This window comes from Crassostrea angulata, chromosome 2 (assembly GCF_025612915.1).
Source record: "Crassostrea angulata isolate pt1a10 chromosome 2, ASM2561291v2, whole genome shotgun sequence".
Taxonomy (NCBI): Eukaryota; Metazoa; Mollusca; class Bivalvia; order Ostreida; family Ostreidae; genus Magallana; species Magallana angulata.
The window spans coordinates 23,310,940-23,330,265 of NC_069112.1; the positions used below are offsets into that span (position 1 = coordinate 23,310,940).

A 19,326-nucleotide genomic window follows, 5' to 3' on the forward strand; every position below is an offset into this window, starting at 1 on the left:
TAACCGACTGATGGATGGGAAAGCCTAAACCGTTATATGGCCGTTCAAAATAGGGGATAGCTAAAAATTCAAAAGAACCCATTATATTTTAGACAGCACATGTACTTAAGCATATTGTTATGTATGACTCATAAAGAATCATAAAATAGAATGAAGAAAACTCAACAAATATTCAATACTTTAAATTTTTATAACGCTATGCTGATTTTGCATTTTCAAATAAAAAACAGTCTGTTTTAGCATTCACAGAACCATGAAATAAAATTCATTTAATAAAAATAATTGCATAGCTATTTCAACATTTCAGCAAAAATGAATAAAAACATTATATAACAGGTTTTCACATTTCAATTGAAGGTTATCAAAATCAAAGTTAAGTTTTAGGATACAAAATAATTTGATGTTATGCATCTCTTGAACATTCTTGTATTTCTTTATATATTAAGAACTTATAAAAAAGACAGGCCTTTTTTCCTTTCAAAATAGCAAAAATACATGATTTATTAGTTCCCTACCTACAAATGAAGAGCAAAATAGGACACAAATATCATATTTTTCATCACACATCATTATTATTGAAGAAGACGAGTTCTCTTTTTCAAAACAATAATAAAGGAACTCTATAAAATTAAACTGTACAACCCGCACAGGAGACCACTGTGATTACCTGAGCAACAACTCAAACTTAGTATCCCTCTACTTTCTTACTTAAGACTCCAAGAAAACTGCATCTTCAAATGCAAGAGTGAACAAAATTTCAACATAACCACTACATGCAATAAAGAAAATTTAAGCCCATTTAACACGAGTTAATTTTTTTTTAAACTCACCCCCCCCCCCCCCCAACCCCAAAGGTGACCTTCTTTGAGTACAGGAGTGTCATTGTTCTTAGAAATTGACATTTTGGGGGGAAATTCAAACAGTTCAACACTTTTAAGCAATGTTCATTTCCATGCAGTGGTCACTCTGGAGAATGTTGTCTAATTCATACCGAAACTCAATATAAGACAATATAAGTATGTACATGGTAACTTCAGAGTTGGTCCACATGTGTGAGCAATTGGACGTCTTCCTATTCCAATCAACTTGGTAAATGTTACCTCAATCTTTTCAACACAAAGAATATCAGTTCCTGTTAGAAAACGAAGCAATCTCTGGATTGATTTCTGACTTTCCTGTGCCTTAATATACTGTTTGAAGTATTGTAAACACTGATTTTCAGCAGGTGCTTGTGGGTTTGAACTTATCATCTTCAAAACCTTTCTGACTGATGGCCTCGTACATTTCAAGTAGATCAACTTCACTTGGAATTTGAACAATTATTTCATTACTACAAACTTCAGCCATTTTTTCTAAAGCATATTTTGGTTTTTGAATTAATTCTTTGTGTGCCATTTTCAAAAGTTCTTCTTGCATATTTTCGAATGTTGGGATTGTTTTACTTCCAAGTCGATCAAGCATGTCCAAGAAGTCTTCATTTTCATCTGCAGAAAGCTTTCGTTATATTGCAACTTTTACTAAATCTCTTTCTTATTTGCTTAGGTAAAGGAGAAAAGAATCAAGTAAAGTTTTTTCGCTTATGGAATGTTCTCCAAACAAGAGTGCCGTTACATATGCTGGAGTAAAATTCAGGGGGAAAATGTTGTGGTCTAAAAGACCTTTGACTAAAATTCTTCCAACAGATTTCCATTCCTCTACTTGCCACTGGGGATTAAGAGCAGGCACACGGAAGTCTTCTCCTTCTGCTACTCTCGAGAAGAAATCAGCCCAAAAAGAAGTGTAAACATCTCGTGAAACACCAGATTTATCTGCACCTGCCTCATTAATGAATGAAAACTGAATGGACTTTTTAATGATCTGTTGGCTCTTGAACATTTCAATAAGCTCCTCTAGTACTTTTATTCAGTGAACAATTGTGGTTAGTTTTTCCTCTGGAGGAGGAGATGGACTTCTTGGCATTACTTCTTCAATGGTAATTTCAACACCAGTATTAAAAAACGCTTCATTAAAACTGTCCATCAAAACTGGTAATGGTTCTTCTGTTCTGACAGTAGAGGTGCCAATCTCATGATTATCTGGAACTGGACATGTTAAAGTTAAAGACAATTTTTTGACCTCTTTGTAGGAGTTACGTCTGAATCTGGAAGGACGGGATCCCTTATGCTTTCTACATCACTAATTGTCTCCTCTATCTCAGGAAGCTTATTGTCACTTTCTGTTTCTAAGTCCTCTGATGATTTTTTTGTAAGTTCATCTTCTTTGTTTTCAGAACAGGCACCATTTTTGGTCTTGGTACAGAGATGGAAGCGTAACATACCCAGTTTTACTGTATCATACATTTCTGCAATTCAAATCTTATCCTCAAACTCTGTCTGCGCAAAATCTAAGACATTACATGAAACTGCTGTTAGCAAAATATTTTTCTTTGATTGACCATTTGGGAAAAATATTTCTTTTGCCACTTTTAAAATGTCTGCTTTTTTGCATCTCTCGGAAGTTCAATTTTACGGCTACCTCCACCGTTGGAACTTCGGACATGTTTTCCGTTGTGCATCCAACCTAATTCAATTTTTCTTCTTAATTTCTGTGCATTTTTGTTCCCTCGTAAATTAAAACTCCAGGTAGGACGATTGCTTCAAGCACCTGATTCATCACAGTTTCCCTTGGTCTGCAGTTTCATCTTACTTCTAAGTTTATCAAATAGAGCTGCTTTTCTTCCAGTGTCTGGCTTGGATAGACTTCTAAGATTGACTCGATCTCCACATGCAGGTATATATCTGCTCAATTCTGAATCATCCATATTCTGAACTGCAGAAACATCAATCTAAAATGACATACATTGGTATCAGTACTAAAAACAAACATTTTAAGGGTATTTTATATTGATAAGCAGTTCATACCTAGAGGTACTGTGAGCAAGCTCACAATTTCAGAAAAAAATATTTCATCGGGGCAGGCCATTTTCAGAGAGACAGGGATGAGAACCTAAAGATAATTTTATGTGGCCTGAGACAAGCAAGCTTTGTGTCAAATTTGAGCTTCTAATATTTCCATTAATACATGACATGACACAGATAGGAATTAAGCATTTTTGAAACAATGACCTTGAACTTCCCCAAATGACTTTGGGTCAAGGTCATGACACACCCTCAGGTTATAAGCAATCTTTATATGAAGTATGAACTTCAAATGTTTCTCCATAAGAAAGATATGGACCGGACACGAATTTTGCACTTTTTCTGCCAGTGACCTTGACCTTGCCCAAATGACCTTGTGTCAAGGTCATGACACACCCTTAGGTCATAAGCAATCTAAAGACAAGGGGGGAGGGGGCGTGTTGCTAACCTGAGCAACAATAGCCATAACTGTGATAAAAGTAGCTATATCTAGTCAAATACAAAATATCTGGAGAATTTAGTAAATCTTGTTAAAAAACTTGTGTCAATACATTAATGAAAAATTATTTTTTTGCAGATGTTACATATATTCCTATTCTGATTCAGATTTAATTTTTCACATCTTCAGAGACCCCAGCATTACTTTGGGGGTTATGGTTTGAACAACTTAAAATCTATTTAACAATATCAAAATATTGTTTAATAGATGCTTGCATATAAGAAATATCATGAATTACAACATTTAAGTTCTTGCGGCAAAGATCTTTTAAAAGATTTTTTTAATGTTAAATGTAATCCCCCATTGTGGTACAACCTTATCAAACTTGAATCTACACTTCTTTAAGATCCTTTCAAACAAGTTTCTGTTTTTCAAATTTCTGGCCAAATTGGTTTTTGAGACAAGATTTTTGAAAAAATGCAAACTTGTCAATAATTTCAAATTATCTCCTCTTGAAAAGAGTTGTTGGCCCTTAATTAATATAACAAACTTGAATTCCTTTTACCATCCAAGGATGATTTGTGCCAAGTTGAAATTGACCCTGTGGTTCTGGAGAAGATGTCGAAAATATAAAAAGGAACAAATGGACAAACAAACAAACAAACAGATGACGGACACAGGTGATCAGAAAAGTTCACTTGAACTGTCAGTTCAGGTGAACTTAAATATGTGATCTTCATGACGTCACTTGAACCTGTAAACTACATTGTATATTGTGCATGTTTTCACTACCTTTCAGCATAATGGTTATACTCTCTATATAACTATTATATTAGGGGACAGAAAATGAATAAAACTGCAAATATACCTTTGAGCAATATAATCCATTGTAGTTTTAAAGAAGCTGAAAATGTTGACACATGAAAGACAGCACATGAAAACAGACAACAGGAAAAAAGCTGTTAATATGACTGCAAACCGGGTTTTCTTTTGTGTGAACATATACAGTATCCATTATCCATTTGTCAACCCTGAATTGATAAACACTACCTATTCAGAGCAATGGGGGTACTCTATATATTATATGCAATTTTTTGCCAAAATATAACTAAGTTCAACAGGTGGTATTTTTTCATAAATTATCAAAAATCAAAATCCAAGTATTAAATATGCACATCTCTGATATATGTACAATTGATCTTTAAAACAACTCCCTAACTTGAAAACTGTAGGAGAAGTTATCTGTACAATAGGGATACAATTTAGGCAGTCGCCCTTCATTTTCTCATCCTTTCAATAATTTCCTTTGGAAAACCTGGTCAAAAATTGATTGCAATAGGTCACCTAGTTATAAACTATCAGGGCTTAAATTTGGACAATATGATTATAAAACAAGAGGTCCATGGGCCACATTGCTCACCTGAGCAACAATGGACATAATAAATTCAGCTTTATGAAGTCATATCCAAAATATCAGGACAATGAATGAGTAAAATAGATCCTGTAGTAAAAGATTTTCAAAGTTTTCTCCAGAAGTTCTTATGTTGAGCCCCTTTTGTAACTGATTTCATAGTTATACCACATATTGAGCAATGCCATTCTCAAAAAGATCTTGAACAACTGTTCTTATAAATATAAACCTACACCAAACTTTGAACCCCTTGTGTGGCCCAAGAATTATCCAGGCCCACTGTCTAAACAATTGAGAATCAACAAATGTCGATATGCTTGCATATTAGTAATACTATATACTATGTATTTTTGAGCATTCAAATTTTTTTCCTATGTAAACATTTGAACCCCCCCCCCCCAATTGTGGTATTATCCATTTTTATTTGATTTTTAGAGATTTTCCTCCATATATTACACTACCTGAAAATGCTTCCACACAAACTACGGCTTTTCCTCTTAATCAATTTATGAAAAGAAGATACATGTATTTCTTTACATTCCTATGTAAAAATTTGACCCCTCCCCCCATTGTGACCCAACTGTACCCCTGGAGATTATAATTTGAACAAACTTGAATCTACACTACCTGAGAATGCTTCCACAAAAGTTACAGCTTTTCTGCTTTTTTTTTTATTTTCGTAAAGAAGATATTTCCCTTTACATTCCTATGTAAAAATTGGCCCCCTCATTGTGGCCCAACCGCACTCCAAGGGATCATAATTTGAACTAACTTGAATCTTCACTACCTAAGGCTACTTCCATTAAAGTTACAGCTTTTCTGGTCAATTGGATTTTGAGAAGAAGATTTTAAAGATTTATTTCTCTATATGTATTCCTTTGTAAATACCCCCCCCCCCCCCAATTGTGGCCCCCACCGTAACCTGGTGATCATACTTTTAACAACTGGAATCTACATGTACACTACCTGAGGATGCTTCCACACAAGTTACAGCTTTTCTGACTGATTGATTTTTGAGAAGAAAATTTTAAAGATTTTTCTCTATATGTATTCCTAATGTAAAAATCAGACTCCATATTGTGGTCCCCCCTACCCCCCGGGGTCATGATTTTCACAACTTTGAATCTACACTACCTGAGAATGCTTCCTCATAAGTTTCAGCTTTCTTGGCCAAATGGTTCTTAAGAAAAAGATTTTTGAAAATTTCGTGAAATTCCTAATTATCTCCCCTTAATTTTCACAATTTTGAATCCCCTTGCCTAAGGATGCTTTGTGTCTAGTTTGGTCGAATTTTGCACTGTGCTTCTGGAGAAGATGGACAAAATGTGATCAGAAAAGCTCATCTAAGCTTTCAGTTCAGGAGAGCTTAAAAAAGATAGCTTTCTAAGTTTTATTTTTATTGTCTTTTGTGGACTTGTTCTAATCCTATTTATTTTTTTCAAAGAACTATATAAGGCCAAATAAAAAAATACCAGTGGTTCCGGTCACCCGACCGTCCCTATTTTATACCCCGACCCTAAACTTTTTTTTTTGCCAATTTTCAAATTTTTCCTGAATTTTCCGCCCACTTTCCGTCATCGGCTCCAATATTAGATTTAGTTTCAGCATTGGCATCTCCAATTAGTGTGGCAACATTTTGATTCTTATCAGTTGATTGAAAAGAAGAGATAAACCATGAACTGTTTGTACCTTGTGTACCTCACAATAAATAAATTAGGACCAACCTTGGGGTTGACATATACTTGATGCTTTTTCATCGGTAACTTCGTCGGAATTTTATTTGAAAGACATGTTTAAGTCGCCTTGTATTCTGAGTTCACAATCGAGTAAATTAAACCCAAAGGCACTAAATTGATAATTATGAATTCAAAAGGTGTTTTCACAGCCTCAGTTAACCCCTGTTACTTGCGACTGTCTTATATGTAGAGGTTATATATATACGGGTGATGCTTTTTGTCATACATTTTTGTTAAATGTGCAATTTTTTCAGGTTGCATGTGTACAAAATCGCCCTTTAGTGCAGTTATTATTTATAGTTCTCAGTTTTGAACTGTTCTGTTAAAACTATCATGATGCGCATGTTAATTTAAATTACTATAGTCTGTCCCAAGTTATTGCTTCCATCACTTTTTGATAATTTTTAATAAAAATACACATACCTGTGAAAAAAATGCTGTTGAAATCGATAAAAGGGTAAATATCCAAGATATTTTCATTGACAAATTATCATTTTTCACTCATAAAAGTTCATAGGAATGAAAGAAATTTTCTTATGGAGATTTATAATGGGAAATGTTTACAGCTTTTCTCCATTCGGAAGTACTTGGGACATCTCGCACAATTTTTCAACGTTATCATCCGGACTTAATCATGGCTGATGCAATGCAAAATTCCCGTAGACTTTCTATTTTGGGATGTGTATTGAAACCTGAAGCAGTAGAGGGGGCGTTTCAGAACAGATAATCTGGACATTTTTCATATTTATAGTGGATGAACGTAGTTTGAGCACAATGGTATTTACTATTATTGGAATATCATGCAAAAAGTGGTGGAAGCAAAAACTCGGGACATAGTATAAGTAGGGTGTTATTATTCCTTTTTGACAGCACATTCTCGTCATACCCCCTCCCCATCCCCTGTGTCGCTCAGATTTTGTTATAATACAGGAGTCCACGATTTTATCAATTAGTTGTTAATAAATGAGAAGCAGACTAATATTCCTACCACAAGGGACGCCCCCCCCCCATTCACCCCACATTCCCGGGTAATTTTTTCCTCATTTATTTTTTAAATTATATGTTGATGTATGCTACACTAAAAAAATCACAATTAACGCGAAATAAGCTATGTACAAAAAATGCATATACCACTGGTATAAAAAGAGAAGAAGGTTAGCAACTAGCAACTTCAGCAGACGCCATCTTGTAAAATTCAACACCTCGCTAGGAAATCCCAACATTATTTAACTGAAAAGAACTGACCGGCTGGAAGTGATGATCGCTGTATTTCCACAAATTAATAATAAATGAGATGCAATGCTATTTTGTGACTTTTCAATAAATCCTTTATCCTTTAAATTAATCCTTTAATTATTCACCGCACATTATCGTCATTTTGCAAAATGTCCCTAGGTCCTATGCACCACGTGCATGCAAGCTTGCATTCCTGATTCAGCGAATATGCATATGTACATAACTGTTATTGATAGATGAACTGTTACTTACTCGATCTCGCACATAAAATCAGTGACTTTTCTGAGATCATCAGACTCAAGTCTCACTACCGTGACTACAATCCGCAATATTGCACCGTCTTCTGCGCCTACTGTGTAAAAGCTAAAGCCCGTATGGCACATTGTTTTAATATGTACGTTCGTACAAAGAATGTATTTGTTCGGACAAATAAGTTATTTGTTCGAACGAATTAGGATTTGTTCGGACGAATTAGGATTTGTTCGGACGAATTAGATATTTGTTCGGACAAATAAGTTATTTGTTCGGACGAAATAGGATTTGTTCGGACGAATTAGGATTTGTTCGGACAAATAAGTTATTAATAGTGGTACATGTATGAGAGAAAGAGAGAGAGAGATGTCATAATCATGGATACATAAATGTGAAAAGTCTAATCAGTTTACATGATCATGCGCGGATCCAGAAAAAATTACCGAGGTGGGGGTGGGGGGTCTGAGAGATAATTTTGTTTGCTGGATGGGGGTCCAAAGCCCCCCGACCACCGGCTCTAGATCGGCGTATAGGTGTATGCCAACTCTAGGCAGCGCATGTTTTTTCTTTGGTAGCTTTAAGTTTTTTTTGCGTAATGCCAGAAGAAATGTTTCCAATAGTCATAATTATATGATTCCGCAGGTGGATTTTGATTGTCGATATTTATATTGAAAATGTAGTCATTCTCCTTTTTACTTGGGACACTGGACATACGAAATTATCTTTCGCCTTTACTTTATACATATACATGTACATACGATCAAAGTTAACTGATATGCTTCGTGGAATTGTAATAATCGCACAATTACTTAAGTGACTTATAAAACAAACTAAATTTTACTTATACTTTATAATATAAAGTCAGCAAAATAACCCAACATCCTAACTATAATATAAAAAATAATAAAAATAGAATTTAATGATAAAAATACTTATTGTCCATCAAATAGACCTCTGATGACGTATTTACATGTTAAAATTATCATATGGCTTTGTAAAGTTTTCCTTTATTTGGAATCTTAGGAGCGCAAATAAAAACGTTATCAATAATCATAATCATGATCATAACTGATTGAATCAAGTTCTGGGGAAAATTAAAATAATTGGAGGATTTGAGGTGAAATAAAAGCTTACAAAACAATTGACAATTTTATACAATATTTTCAAAAGGTTGTCTCTCATTTTTCTTAACTATTATTGAAAAATATTGTTTATGAATCATACTATCGAAAACATCCGACGCCTATTTTCATCGGTCGAATGCGGCATCCAGATTATTTATAGATAGAAACTGCATATGATGACGATTAACTGATTTTGTATCAACGACTTGTGATGCTATGTCTGATTTTAAAAATGATATAGATTCAAAGTTGACTAAAGAGACAACCATTAGGGTTAACATTAGTTTTAGACTATCGGAAACCCATGGCACCATGATAATATAACCCCAATCCTATAGATAGATAGAGTTTGAAAATTGAGCTTGACAGCAAAATATGTCAGATATTGCATACATGTCAGATAATATAACACCTATGTCTATATTATTAGCAATTTATCATTTGAAGGAAAGGGGTGGCTTGACCCCCACCCCCTTTCATCTACATCATTACCAGAGCAGATAGTCTAAATTACTCCTCATATAAACTAAAAACTTTTTGAATATTCGTCCGAACATATAGCTAATTTGTCCGAACAAATCCTAATTCGTCCGAACAAATACGTAATTCGTCCGAACAAATCCTAATTCGTCCGAACAAATAACTTATTCGTCCGAACAAAAAAATTATTCGTCCGAACAAATTCTAATTTGCCCGAACAAATAGCTAATTCGTCCGAACAAATCCTAATTGTCCGAACAAATAGCTTATTCGTCCGAACAAATAACTTATTCGTCCGAACAAATCCTAATTCGTCTGAACAAATCCTAATTCGTCCGAACAAATCCTAATTCGTCCGAACAAATAATTTATTCGTCCGAACAAATCCTAATTCGCCCGAAAAAATAACTTGTTCGCCCGAACAAATCTTAATTCGTCCGAACAAATCTTAATTCGTCCAAACAAATAACTTATTCGTCCGAACAAATCCTAATTCGTCCGAACAAATAACTTATTCGTCCGAACAAATAAGAATATTTATTTTTATACCCCCGCAAACGAAGTTTAGGGGGGTATATTGGTTTCAACCTGTCCGTCTGTCTGTCTGTCTGTCCGTCTGTCCGTCTGTCTGTAGACGCAACTTTGTCCCCCCTATAGAATTTTTTATTACTGCATGGAACAGTTTGAAAATTTGTACATATGTTGAACACCATCTGAAGATGTGCACCTGCAATTTTTTTTAAGATCAGACAAGATTTAATGATTTTATGACAGTTTTCATTTTCCTTATTCTATATATTGTACACTAATGTTGAAAAGTAAGGGAGGTAATCCTTACAGATTTTATTAATTAATTAATAGAAAACACTCTAAAATATATTTATATAAATACATCCAGATGGAGTTTTTTGTCTTAATGTCTTAATTAATAAAAAAAAGATTATTTTTTATAAGTATTCTATCAACTGACAATGCAAAGTTTTTGTTTGTCAATGATAAATTCTTAGGAGCTAATGAGAACATCAAAGACAAGTGTGGCTGAATTCATTTGTCCCAAGGGAGCCATTATCTGAGCCATGGTTCAGATGGAGCATGTGTTTAGGGGAAATTGATAATCTGTAAAATGGGTGATGGTTTTGGGGCTATTTTAAAACTGTTTCATGTAAACCAAAAGGTCTATCATTATAAGGAAATAAATAATATAATTATTAATAAAGAAGTTAAACTATTTTTAGAGGTTGTTTAAATTTATTTGTCAAGTAATTTGATGAAGTGACCCTATTGGGCATTAATTTAAATGAAATTCAAAATTACTGATATGATTGAAGTGTTTTGGCAATTTTAAAATTGTTTGTAATATTAAATTTTCTTTTTTACATATTTTTACATAGTATGGTAATTATGGTAATGTTTTGGGAGTTTATTAAATTTAACAAGCCCATCAAAGAAAATCATAGTCCTATGGGATCAATTTTCTGATTTGGAGTTCAATTGTGCCATAGGAGAAAGTGAGGAAAATTTGAAACAACTAATTGCATCTGTCAAGACTCTTATTAGAAAGATATTGAAAGTTTTATCAACAGAAGAGCATTGCTTGGCTACCGGTATTTCTATTCACTGCAAAGGGAGGGGTTTTTGTCATTTTGTTGGTTTTTCTTTAAATCAATTAAATTAAAAAAATATATCATCAAATACATACATTTGTAAATGTATTACTGTTATAGATATGTATTCACAGTGAAATTCTGACAATTTTGATTTTAATTTTTCTTTGTTAACTATTTTTTTTTTTTTACATTTCTAGAATTTTTTTTTGTATGTGTTCCAAACCTTAATTATTATTCAATTCAATTATTTGTCCCATTTGAAATTAGCCTAGCGGGGGTATTAGTCCCATTAGGACAGTTCTAGTTTCATCTGGCCCTTCCACGCCGCCGTACAGTTGAGAGTCTTTTCATCTTTAACATGTATCTAGCAGATCTAGAATTAGACCTAGAAATAATGAAAATTGAAAAAAAAAATACAAACCTTAAACCGATTATTAAATTGAATCATGCATTTTTAGTTCATTATCTTTATTTTCTTTAATAACTGGATGAACTGAGAGAGAGAGAGGAGAGAGAGAGAGAGAGAGAGAGAGAGAGAGAGATTTCACCGATTAATTTATAATAGGAAACAAAGTTAACATACTTTAATTAGTTTCATGCATAGATTAGGATACAGAGAATGCGCTCACCCCTACAATAATTTTGAAACCCAAAACAATTATAAAGAATTTTATAACGGCAATCTGTGTCTATCGGAGCGGTGTTGATGATAATGATCTGTGTTTATTGGAGCGACAATACAAACCGCCTGGAAAACCCCCCTCCCTTCCTTGGAAATTATATTATCACTCTGATGACCCCTTCCCATCCCTATAAAAGAGCTTTTGCATTTAATATATGTTTTTATTGTTCAGCTTGATCAAACTTGACTTAAAGGGAACTTAAAGATGGTTTAAAGACAACAATAGGAGCGTAAATGCCACTTAAAGATGCTTAAATGTGGCTTAAAGATGGCTTAGAGGTGACTTAAAGAAGTTTGGACATTAAGGACCTATAAGCTCAGCTTAAAGGTGACTTAAATGTGGCTTAAAGATTGTATATCCTTTAAGCCACCTTTAAGGACTTGCTTAAAGATTGTTTTTCGCCCTGTGATTTGACCTTTACCTTGTTTTCACTCAAGGTCAAATTTAGAAGAAAAAAACCAATACAATTTTCTCTGGGTCGTAACTTTAATACCCTTAAGCTTTGACATTCAGACTTCAAACTTTAAACATAGATAGATGGTATTGAGTGAGAATGCAAAGCAACATACTTTTTGACCTTGACCAATCTTGTGTCTCAAGGTAATTCGTTTTCGATAGATTATTGAACGAATCATATCATAAGATTCCTTAAGCATACAGAGTTTAAACTTGTATCACAGATAAATAGTAAGTAATCTAAATGGAAACTACCAAACGTTTCAACCTAGGCCTAATATTTTTTTCAAGGTCAAATTAGAAAAAAAAATTCTTTTTTATTTAAATATACTTGGACAAAAGGACTTCAAACTGTAAATAAGTAATAGCATGAGACATACTGTTGTAACTTTTTTCCCTTGACCCTTTTCCTAAATCAAGGTCAAATTAAGAAAAATAGTTTCATTTCTTTGCCAGATCAAAACTTCAAAATTCTTTGACAGAGAGACTTTAAACTAAAAACATAGGGGATCTAGCAAAAAAGTGAATCAAACCCAACTTTTTGACCTCAACCTTTTTGAATCTCGGGGTCAGTTATTATGTAAATATCCTTAAAATAATGACTTGTTTCATATATGGATTATATATAACATATAGCTGATATCATTCTTTTTCACTATTAAATTTGCCCTATTTTACAATTCTTGGGAAGAAGATGAGACTTTTTTTCAAGAAAAAAACCAATACCCACTAGTTCAAAGTTGTGAAAATTGTAACTCTTGGGGTGGGGGTTGGGGGACAAATATTTACATAAGGATATATAGAGATATATCTTTAACTCTCTTTCTATGAAAAAATTCTTAGAAAAGTTGTAACTTTAGTGAAAGCAATTTCAGATAGTGTAGATTCAAATGTGTTCAAATCAAATCTTTATGATAAGGGTTGGGTCACATTGGAGATTTAGTTGTACAAAAGAAGACATTTTAATCATTCACAAAATATGAAAAGTTATTATATATGCTTTTACTTATATGCAAGCATTTTGACATATAGCTGATTCTAAAAATTGTTTAAACTTTGGCCCCTGGAGGATTATTGGGCATCACAAGGGGTTCAGATTTTGATGTAGGTTTATATCCTGTATATATAAACAACTGTTTACGGCCTTGTTGAGAATGTGATATGACTATAAAATCATCCTTGTAACAAACTACAATTCGTTGTGTATAATTATAATTCCCCTTGGTTCACCCTTCCGGTTTATCCTTTGGAGAGCCCCTTGTTTTAATACTTTGACCCTTGGTAACCGTGGTAACATATCAATCCTGTGGGGAGCCCTTCGTTGATACCTTAAATAGTTGGTAAAAGTATGCACGGGTTGTACCCGGGAACATCAGCCGATTGACGTGGTCGTCATCCCGTCTAGTGCTCAGAGGCCTGTTTGAGAAAAGCATCAGGAATTTAAACAACTCTCTTTTTACGTTTAAACCATACGTGTTTGAATAGGTTTTCGGTAGTATGTTTTTCTTTTTGTTAATTTTATCAGGGTCTTTTCTGCCTTGTTTTGCTGTAAATCTCCCCGTCCCTACAGAACGTCAATACCTGTCAGGGAAAGAGGGTTCTACGGTGCTGAAATATTTCCGGTTCCTGTATTTATGAGTAGCCGTTTCCATTTTCATGGGATAATTTATAGAGACCGCTGTTCTACAGTGAGTGAGTGAACTACGGCGGCCCTTTCGACACATCTCTAAAACTACTAATGAATTTATACCCGAGGGTGATCCTCGCAGTTTTACCAATTTATTATCGTCAATGCAGATACGTGCTTTAACTTAACATTGTGAAAGTTTGATATTTATATAATTTGTGTCATTTGAAAACTCATATTCTGCATATTGAGTTTATTGAAAGAAACCTCCAATCAGCGTGGACCAGGCCATGGGTCATTTACATTACCAAAGAAAACTTTCGTCTAATGCAGCCTCGATAGACCCGTGCAGCATGTGAACTTTCTACTTCAACTTAGTTCTTGTGGTTGCCGATATACCTATACCTGACTGTAACCACGTGTTCACCTGAGGGTTCTTCAATACCACGTGCGCCGGAACCGGGCTGACTAAATAGACTTTATTTATTCATTTCTTTATTTAATTTGTATATTTTTGTTTGTTTGGTTTTTTTCTCGTTGAATTTTCTGTTTGATTGTATTTTATTTTTGTTATTAAATATTTTGTTAAAAATTTCAAACTTGTTCTGTTGATTTATGTAAGTTCATCAGGATGCATAATCACACATCCTCACAATCCTGTTTGAAAAGGGACTTGATGATAAATATAAGAATATCTAGAGGGAAAAAGATTTTATATACAGGATCAATATGTATTACACCACATTGTCCAGATATTTTGAATTATGACTCCATGAAGCTGATTTTATCATGCCTACCGTTGCTCATGTGAGCGATGTGGCCCATAAGTCTCTTGTTATACTAACAAGTGTACACATTATATATTTTAAAGTTTATTAGAAATAAAAATTGCCATTGCCTATGGGTTTGCTATCAAGTGAATGGATATTAATATTTAGTAAGATTGAACTATTATGATTTTGGATGTTACTTTCATGTGTAAAAAATAGATAAATTTGCACAATGAATGTACATTAAACATGTACTTTGTGTTGATATAGGTAGTCAAATGAAATTAAGGGAAGTAAACATGAAAAAATTAATTGTTGCTTAATAAATTTTAAAAGCCTTCTGAAACTTAAAAATGAGGTCTGCAACCTTTTTGTTTATTTCTATCATGAGATTTTATCAATTTAACAATCTCAGTGAAAGGTTTATGGAGGTCATCTTTTTTCCCCCAGCATTCATCTATTCTCTGACGTAGATAAGCCACAATGCTGCTGGTGACTGGGTCAATGTTAGAACTGTGCCAGTGTTTATACAGAGTTGATAAAAGTTACAAAGAAAAATGATGCCTGGATGTGAAGCAAAATTTTGTACTCTCATGAGCATAAGAGGACTTGGATTTAGTACTGTGACAATTAAAGGTCGGGCTCGGCTCGGAATGAATCAAGCTATTACGTAAACCGGACTTTATCGTTATGTATAATGATAGCTCCCGAGGGTAGTTCGGGTGCGTATTAGTATATAAGGCGCTGCTTAGCTGATAGTCGACAGTTTGCAGTTGAAGCTCCAAGTGGGAAGATCGAAGCAGAAGCGGTGAGGTTATAAAAATACCCTGGTATTACGTATACGGTGTCTAGTATACTGGTTAATAGGGGAATTATATTTAATTAAATTAATTATATTATTTCCACAATTTCTATTGAGATCTGTCTGTGTACAGGACAGATCTCTGGATCGGGACACATCCGAGACCCGCTCGCATAGGACAGGTGCCTACGGATACATACCTGCCCGGACACATACCCAGTCGCCCAAATTACATTTGTATGCCTTTTTAAATTAAGGATAGATAATCCTAAGACTAAATATCTGTATATATTGACTCGTACTTGTTAACAAATCATTTTAGTAAGTATTGCTTGATCGGTTTTTACATGTATATACATATATAAACATACAATCATTTTCTTAAATCATTGTCTTGATTACGGATCTACCCAAATCTACGGACCCAAACACGTTACATTAATTGGTGGCAGCTGCGGGATTTGGGTTAGATCTAATTGATTATTTTATTATATGCTTCTTTCACAATGTCTGGTCTACGGGCTGACATTACATACATAGAACGTCAAATTGAAAATCTCAGTAGAGAGATAGATGAGTCCATGCAATTTTTAGGTTTGCAGGAAAATGTATCTGGCATCTCGATGCCAAGACGAGTAACACGGACGAGTACACCGTTTACAGGGAGACCGGATAGGGCACTTGGTAATGTAAGCCACAGGGATGTAAGCAGAAGACAGAACTCTGCACAGAGTACAAGGGTAGATGCAAACGGCGAAAATCAGACGAGAGCAAAATCAAGGAATGTTGTTAAACCTGCTACTTATGACGGTTCAGGCATGTGGAATGACTATTTATCTCATTTTGAGTCTGTATGTCTGTTAAATGAATGGACTGAGACGGAGAAGGGGTTGTATTTAGCTTCGTCTCTTAGAGGGTTAGCTCAAGGTGTGCTAGGTAATCAGCCAAGGGATGAGAGGCAAAACTATGCAAAACTGGTCAAGGCTTTGCAGGATAGGTTTGCGCCATTAAACCAGACAGAGTTATATCGGACTCAGCTTAGAGAAAGGAGACAGAGACCATCGGAGAGCTTACCGGAGATGGGTCAGGGGATAAGGCGGCTGGTGAACTTAGCCTATCCTACAGCTCCGGACGACGTTCGTGAGATCCTGGCCACAGAACAGTGTTTAGATGGACTGCATAACGCGGAGATGCGTCTGAAGATAAAACAGGCCAGACCTAACAGTCTAAATGACGCTATACAGAGAGCCGTTGAGCTTGAAGCGTTTTACAGAGCTGAGAGCCGTCGCACTGAGAGTGTAAGAAGCGTGGATCAAGAGGCTGGGTCTCGTCATGGTTCAAAGATAGATAAATTCATAGAGACAATGGAGAAAACTATGCAATATCTTCAAAAGGAAATAAAGGATATGAAACAATGGAAATTTCAAATGCAAAAGAAGGGACGTGATACAGGGCATACCAAAGACAAAACCAGGAATACTTATGCAAATAGTACAAGAAAGTGTTACAGGTGCGGATCTGACAAGCATTTGAAAAGAGATTGTCCCTCGAACTCGTCTAACCAGGCCCATCAGCCAGACCATAGTGTTAAGAAGATGAGTACGACAGAGCATAAGCCATGTGATCGGGCTCAAGGCAATGAATATAAGACAGGGGAAGAACACTCAAGAACCATCCACTCTATCAAGGAGTCGGGAGTCTATGTCACTGCCAAAATAAATGAGATGGATGTATACTTACTCATTGATACAGGTGCCACCGTTTCCTTGCTATCAAAGGTATGCTATGGGAACATACAAGGAAATAGCACTTGGCGCTTGGAAAAGGTTGACAGAGATGTACTGTCTGCCAACGGATCATCGGTAGGGATACACGGTAAAACATCTATCAGCCTTGCGCTGAATGGATCTATACTACAGGAAATGATTGTGGCTGATATATCTGTGGATTGAATCCTTGGTTTGGATTTCCTTGTGAAGCATAAGGCTATTATAAACATGCGTACACACAAAGTTGCTATATCGGGCATAGAACACCTTATTCAGTTAGAAGGCACGGCACAGGAATACAAGATTGCACTTATAAACAGGGTTGTAATACCCCCTAGATCTGAAATATTGGCAGAGGGCAAGATCTGTGCAGGACCGGATGGAGGGTTCCCGGTGAAAATTGGACTTATAGAGCCATCTGAAAAACTGATAAAATCAGATTCTGCTATGCTGGCTAGGTCCTTGGTTCGACGCCAGGAAAGAGTGCCACTCCGCCTTATGAATATGTCAGCAACTAACAGGACTATTCAGTCAGGAACAGTGGTCGGTAAGTTGTCTCCTGTCAGTGAGATGGAAGCAGTACAATGCTCTATAGGTGCTGCAAATTGTAACAAGGAAATACCAAAGCATTTACAAGAGCTGTTTTATAGCAGCACCAAAGTGTTTGGAAACCACGATAAGGGCAAAGCCAGAGACTTGCTTATCCGGTACTCAGATTTGTTCTCTGAGACTGATGAGGATGTCGGTCGAACCTCAGTGGTTCAGCACAAGATAGATACCGGAAACCAACCAGCTATCAAACAGGCACCAAGACGTCTGCCATTTCATATGCAGAAAGAAGTCGACGAACACGTTTCTGACATGCTAAAAAGGGGTATCATTGAGCCTTCATCGAGCGCTTGGTCGTCAGCAATCGTCTTGGTACAAAAGAGGGACGGGTCCAAAAGATTCTGTGTAGACTATAGGCGGTTAAATAGTGTGACAATGAAAGACGCCTATCCCTTACCCCGCATCGATGAGTCACTCAATCAGTTGAATGGTGCCAAGTGGTTCAGTACTCTCGATCTGAACGCAGGGTACTGGCAAGTTGAGCTGGACCCAAATGACAAGCCTAAGACAGCCTTCATGACCCGTCAAGGTTTGTTTGAGTTCAATGTGATGCCGTTTGGGCTCTGCAATGCCCCGGCAACATTCGAACGTCTGATGGAGACGGTGTTGTCAGGCTTACAATGGCAAGTATGCCTCATCTATTTGAATGATGTCATTGTGTATGGGAAAACATTTGAAGAAATGTTACACAACCTAGAACTGGTCTTTGAGAAGCTAAGAACAGCTGGTTTGAAGCTAAAGGCCAGGAAATGTACGCTCTTTTCAAAACAAGTCAAATACCTGGGGCATGTTATATCTGAAAAAGGGGTTGAGACGGATGCGGAAAAGGTTAAAGCCGTTAGGAAGTGGCCAGAGCCAGTAAACAAGACGCAAGTAAGGTCCTTTTTTGGCCTTTGCAGCTATTATAGAAAGTTCATTGCAAACTTTGCTGAAATAGCTCGCCCTCTGCATCGACTGACAGAAGCATCAGTTGCTTTCCAATGGACTAATGAATGCCAGGTAGCATTTGATGCATTGAAGACAAAGCTTACCTCAGCACCTATCCTCACACATCCCGATTTCAGTAAACCCTTCATCCTTGATACCGATGCGAGCCAAAATGCGATTGGTGCAGCCTTGTCATAGATCCAAAATAGACAAGAGAGGGTAGTAGCTTATGCCAGTAAGGTTCTCAGCAAGACGGAGAGAAGGTACTGTGTGACTAGGAAGGAACTCTTCACAGTAGTGACGTTTATAAAACATTTCAGGCATTTCTTGTATGGACGCAAGTTTCTTGTTAGGACGGATCACAGTTCCCTCCGGTGGTTGCTTAGGTTTAAGGATCCGGAAGGGCAATTGGCTCGATGGCTAGAGGTGATTTCGCCATATGATATGGAAATCGAGCATCGAGCGGGGCGATTACATGGAAATGCAGATGGGCTAAGTAGA

At 35.8% G+C, this 19,326-nt stretch overlaps 2 pseudogenes; both read right to left on the reverse strand.

Annotated features, from left to right (window-relative positions):
* Window positions 1-933: 933 nt before the first annotated feature.
* On the reverse strand, window positions 934-1,959 carry LOC128170583 (uncharacterized; annotated as a pseudogene).
* A 3-nt stretch (window positions 1,960-1,962) lies between these two features.
* LOC128174043 (uncharacterized) lies at window positions 1,963-13,973 on the reverse strand (annotated as a pseudogene).
* Between the last annotated feature and the right edge of the window lie 5,353 nt (window positions 13,974-19,326).